Source organism: Dermacentor variabilis, chromosome 1, assembly GCF_050947875.1.
Source record: "Dermacentor variabilis isolate Ectoservices chromosome 1, ASM5094787v1, whole genome shotgun sequence".
Lineage (NCBI taxonomy): Eukaryota > Metazoa > Arthropoda > Arachnida > Ixodida > Ixodidae > Dermacentor > Dermacentor variabilis.
In genome coordinates, this window is record NC_134568.1 from 60601111 (window position 1) to 60607142 (window position 6032).

The window sequence follows — 6032 nt, forward strand, 5'->3', positions numbered from 1 at the left end:
CCGCTAAGCCGTCTTCGATCGCGCAGCGCGACCGTGCGCGTACACAGGCGCAACGCGTGTATTATTACATGGAGCGCGCTTCCTCCAGTGCACGTGGCGACGACCCCAGCCAGAAACAGAAAAGAAGAGAGATTGCAAACCGGCGACAACGAATAGAATCTGCGTGCGGCCTTTGTCAAAAGAAATGCCGGAGATGACTTTGGGACTTCTTGCTGGCCTTCTTTTGAGCGTCTGCATGGGTCAATAGGTGCTTACTTGAGAAGGAACTAAACTCGTACTTGCCTTGCTCTTCTAAGTTTTATGGCTTCAAGAGTTCCATGGGCAGGACACAACGCAGGCACGACTTGGCAACGCTAAATGCTCTTACAGCAGCTTCTTGTCTTTTGAGAAAGCGTGTACCGTGATACGGTATATACGGGCTGATACGAGGTGCCCTATAGCGGAAGGCTGATTTCTGATTATACTAACTAATCTGGCCTCATTTACATGCGCCAAAACAACAGCTCTCAAATATCGTCATGCGTGCTATTGCCGGAGTTCCACCTCGCCGCGGGGCGTATACCGCTTGTAGGAGTTGAGGAGGACTTTGGGATGAAAAACTTGGGAGGTTTATTTACCTTATTTACAGTGAGAGTCAATTAACAGTCTTAAAGTCATTACGGGCCGGCAGCAACTCGGACGCTGCGGCCCATGGCAAGAAGCTCGAAAGAGATGAATCAAGGAATGCTCTAGTAATGCTCTCTTGCTGCTCCTGGTCTGTGTCTTTTTAAGCCCTTCGCTGTCTCGAAGACACGTCACGTTCGGCCAATGGGAGGCGTCCGTTCAGGTGACGCCATTTCCGGCCAATCGGCGAGCCCGCTCGGGTGTCGTCATTTTCGGCCAATGGTAGGCGTCCGTGCGATGGTGTCACACCCGGCGGAGAGGGTCGCTGCTTGAACCCCAATTGTCCGAGAGCTTACTTCTCCCTGTGGTCTTGCCTTGCTGACTTGCAATGCGCCGTCACAATAGGCGGATGGGGGCGACGCTGCCAGGTTTTCACGGTGCATTACAGCCGTCTTGCTTCAACCCACTTTACCTGCAACAGTGCCAGGCTCTCGCTTCACTTTCGGGAAGAGTCAAGCAGTGAATAGCTCCACCTGCGGCACACGAAGTGGGGGCCGCCAACTTGTTTGCACGTGCCGCGCCTCAGGAATGTGGTATCCGTGCTTTTGCGCTCCTTAATTAGCTGTGGTGCGATTCGATGTGGTCTGATGAACTCGAAGTAGGCTCAGGAAACGGTCCCGTATCTAACAGGCTGCACATGACCGACTACGTGTCTTCCGTAAGACGGACGCTTTCCACAAAGTCTGATGACTGCCGTGACTTTGCCAGACCATGCGTTCTCACCAGGAAGTTTCGGTGTCACATTAGACAGGCCTTCTAAGTGCACACTGGGCGCGAGCCCATGAGTTTCAATCGCGAACTTCGAAAATAACGGGACACGCAACAAAGAGAGAAACACATGCGTGTGAGTGGTGTAGAGATAAAACAGAAATAAGACAAAATGAGCAAAGGCAGGCATACCTTATCACAATAACACTCACTTTGATATACTTTACAGACAAAGAAGGGCAGAGTAGAAAAATGTGAGAGGAAACCAGACGAAAGCGCGAGCACGTGTGTAAAGAAGAAACCGAAAAGTCTAAGTCACTCGCACAAACCAGTCGAGCTCATAAATCATAGTAGCGCTTCATACACCTGGTGAGCTCATGAGCGGCAAAGTCGATGTTTGGGCATGGTGTCCACAGTCAGCGGTCGGATGTGTAAGCGCCCCAATGCAACGAGGAACAGGGACACTGGAGTAAGAGATGGTCAGTGGCATCTTCGCAACCGCAGACGTTAGTCAGCTGGCTCCGGGTATTTTCTTTTAGCGCTGACTAAGCTCCCTGCGTTGTCTGAACGATCAGAGTAGCAGTAACTTCCTTGCGTAGGCCGTACATGAAGGAAGAAAAAGCAGCACCTCAGCATCATTCGATGCTGAGGTGAAGTTACGTATGTTAACGCACGATGCCCTACGTAGGACAGTAACTAATGTGTTTAATTTTATGGTTTTGTCAAAGTTTATGACAATGTTGTGCTTAATATGATGGTTTTGTTAAAGTATACAACCATGTGAACAAAACGTGTGTGCCTCTGCTGTTGTCTTTGCCAGTATGGGTGCGAAGGATTCCCTCAAGCCATCCTTGAATGGCTTTTCCCTTCGCCTCCCATCACATGTATATGTGATAAACCAATAAAGAATCAATCAATCAATCAATCAATCAAATGAAGTGCGTGAGGTGCGTGGTGACAACGAGAATGAGCTGAAGCGAAGATGAGAGGAACGACTTTATTTGCTTGCGACCTCTTAGAAGCAGCCTTAGTGCAAGGCAACGTTTACGGTGCAGGTAAATATATAACCTTTACTGTCAAGGTGTATTTCAATTGTTAATGCGATTTTATGGAAGCCGCAAAAGAAAGCCCGTCAGTATACACGATATGCACGCCCGCCCTTTCTTCATTACATGAATGTAGAGCAAACTTCATTCGGCAAAGCAGCGAAAACAAAGCTAACGTATCGAAGTTTCAGCACATCATGTCTCTGGAGCTTGTCTACAGAAGTACAATAGCGCTCCCGCTGTCAAGCATGCACGAAACACGAAGCAGAACAATGTAAACTTTTGAATGCAACGCGCGGTTTGTTTCGTCCTAAACCAACACACATGGACACTATATAAGAGAAACCGTGGTGGACGACAAAGATGGCGATGTGGGCTTGTTGGTACATTTTGACTAAAGGTGCTTGAGACCAGGGAAACACGAGGACAAAAGAAGGCCCCAATGGACGCACAGGCGCTACTAACAACAATGATCTTTAGTAACTTCGCCGAGTTGAACAAAACTACCTTCAGTGGACGACGTCACAAATCATGTGAATGAGTTTGCCATCAAGCCCCCCCCCCAAAAAAAAAAAAAAATTGGAGGACGCTTAAGCTTCGCCTTCAAGAGTGGAACGCGACAGCGTTCCCATCGACCCGCCAAGGGGTGTAAGACAAAGCGCTACGGCGCAGGGATCACTTACGAGGCGCCCCGCATCGGACTTTGCGCCCACCTATCACACGGAGAGCGTCGAGCAACGCAGCGTTCTGCGCGGCAACGAAACGTGCGCCTGAGCAAACGGAACGAACCAAAGAACTCGGTGTCTCGGAGGGGGAAACGATCTACGCCAGCCAAACGTCGTGATCGGCACGGGCAGAGAGATAGACAGATAGTAATCTAAAGAAAGGAACGGCGCTTGATTCTGCAACCCGCGTGGTAGCACGGCGAAGCGTCGCCAGGGGGGAGGGAGTCGGGGCCGCAACGCGCCTGGCACCGGTCCGCGCACAGCACAGCCCCAATGCGCGCATGGCGCGCCACCTGTCGGGGCAGCGCCGTACATTGAGAGGAGGGGTCTTCTGTGTTTGCCGCAAGATGGCTCTGCGTGTGCGGTAAGCGCAGAGGAAATGTAGCGGAAACGTACTTCGCTATTCGTGTAAATGCGACTTCTGTAAGTTACGTGCTCATAATTACCGATATACACCGCAGTATAACATTCTACCGCACGTTTTTAAGGCAACACCGCGTTCACTAAAAGCGCGTTTGTACCGATTTCAAGCATCGAACTCTTGGCTGAGTGGTAGCGTCTCCGTCTCACACTCCGGAGACCCTGGTTCGATTCCCACCCAGCCCATCTTGGAAGTTGCTTTTTATTTATGAAGTGCCTGCCATGATTTATCGCTCACGGCCAACGCCGCGGACGCCGACGCCGACGACACCGGCTTTTCTGCGACACGAGCTCCTTAACGCTCTCGCGTTAAAATAAGAAGGATCCGTCACCACCCTTGTCGACTGTAAAGTTCTCGTTCAGCGGGCCCTTTATGTTTTCCGAGTCCCTAGCCAAGCAGTCGCCTTCATTGCCACCGCCGTTTGCAGGGCACGGTCTTTAAGAAAGAAAAAAAAGAAAGAAAGAAAAAGAATGGCGAATAGAGTATAGCAATAAGACTAATAAAACGCCACCTGATGGTTTTCTTGCGCTACATTGCCAGCATTGTGGGTGCGAACCCCTTTTCGATTAAATAATTATCGTAGGCAGAAATAAATGTGAAGTCACTCACCTAATAATTGAAGACGAGCAAATTCACTATTTCGGTGTCTCATGTATCATAAGACTTCCCATAGCCTTGGCTGACACAGGATTGAATTTCCTGCGCATACCATGACAGTTTGCCTTTTCTGAGTTCTTTGGGTGCTCTGCTCTTTTCTCCCTTTTTTTTTGGCTTTTCATTGTAAAATGGTTCACGCGATCTGTGACGTCGTCCACTGAAGGCAGTTTTGTTGGGCTCGGCGAAGGGGGGAATTAAAGAGCACTGTCGTTAATAGTGCCTGTGCGTCCAATGTGACTTCGTGTTTCCTCGTTTTTTCCAGCGCTCAACCCCGGTAGTGGACTGCTGCAAAAATAATGTGCGGACTTTTCTCATATCCCATTTCTATTGTAGCTAATATTCTAGTTCAGGAGGAGAAGGAGGAGACAAAGGAGAGGAAAGACAGGGAGGTTAGCCAGTGTAAGTACCGGCTGGCTACCCTGTGCTGGGGAAAGGGGCAAAGGGAATAAAAGGAGAAAGAAGAAGAGGGGAAAATGCAAAAAAAGAGAAAAAAGAGAATAAATAATAAATGTGAACCCATCTCACGATGACTGTCAACAACAATGAGATTAGCATTGAATCAATATAGCGACACAACCTATTTCCATCGTAGAAACTAATTATGTATGAGGCGTGTGCTGCATTTGGCCTCCTCTTTCGCACTTCCCTAAGAACACTCGGCGCCATCTAGCACTGATGCCGGTAAGTCTGCGCGTGGCCTCCGAAATGCATGGGACGCCGGTGCGTGCGAACGCTGATCCTCTCTTACGCTTATTTCTGGACACGCTGCGCCATCTAGTGGCACTGCCCAGAAGTCCGCGCGTGGCCTTCCAGACGAGAAGCGTGGCGCACCGGTGCCTGCGAACACTGAGTATTGTTCCCTCGCTTGCCGTACGCTCAGTGGTACATACTCAGTGTTCCAAGTTGGCGAGAGGTTCAATGAAGAGCGGCACATATACGCAGTGCATTCATGGCGCAACATCGCTAAAGCGTTGGCTTGAAAGGCGTCCATTGAAAGGCAGCACGTACTCTTAGGATTGGGGGCTCAATCCCATCGCTCGTAACCCGTTGTCAAGATTAAAGTCCGGCATGAATTAGAAGGTAGCTGGCCCATGCCGTCGTCCAACTTATCCACGCTGAGGACGTTGATGAAGGGAAGGACTGCTTCTCATCGAGAACGAGGAATATGGGTTTATTTACAGTATCTACATCAAAAAGTACATCAGTTTAACATGACTGCTTGAGAGAGTGTATCAGTCTAACATGACTGCTTGAGAGAGTGTCCTGAGCATCCGCACAACAGCGGTTTATAAACACTCGGTCCTCCCCCGATACCCAGGGGACGGAAACGGCCGCCTCTTTGCGCGAGGGCTTACACACACACACACACACACACACACACACACACACACACACACACACACACACACACACACACACACACACACACACACACACACACACACACACACACACACACACACACACACACACACACACGCACACACGCACACACGCACACACGCACGCACACACACACACACGCACGCACGCACGCACAGGTTCACGGAGCCCGCCGCCGTCCGACTGTCTTCGCAGACATCGGGCCTTACTTCAAGAACGGTGCGTGGGAAGGAGTCTCCGTCGACGTTCCCGCGGCACTTCCCCGCTCACGGCAGATCAGGACAGCGGTGGCGAGTGCAGGCACAAAGCCTGCTTCGTCGAACTCGGCTCCAGCGAGGGAGAGTTGAGGACGCGCGTATTGTTCTCGACACACAGTCGACTTAGTCGCGCCGTGGCTAGAGGTGTGCGGCGACGCTCCAGGAAAAGTTG

The 6032-nt window shown here is 50.5% G+C and overlaps 1 long non-coding RNA gene across 1 annotated transcript in view; it reads left to right on the top strand.

Moving 5' to 3' along the window:
* Positions 1-6032, top strand: part of LOC142578531 (uncharacterized) — a 76704-nt gene that overhangs the window by 17124 nt on the left and 53548 nt on the right. The window lies entirely within an intron of this gene.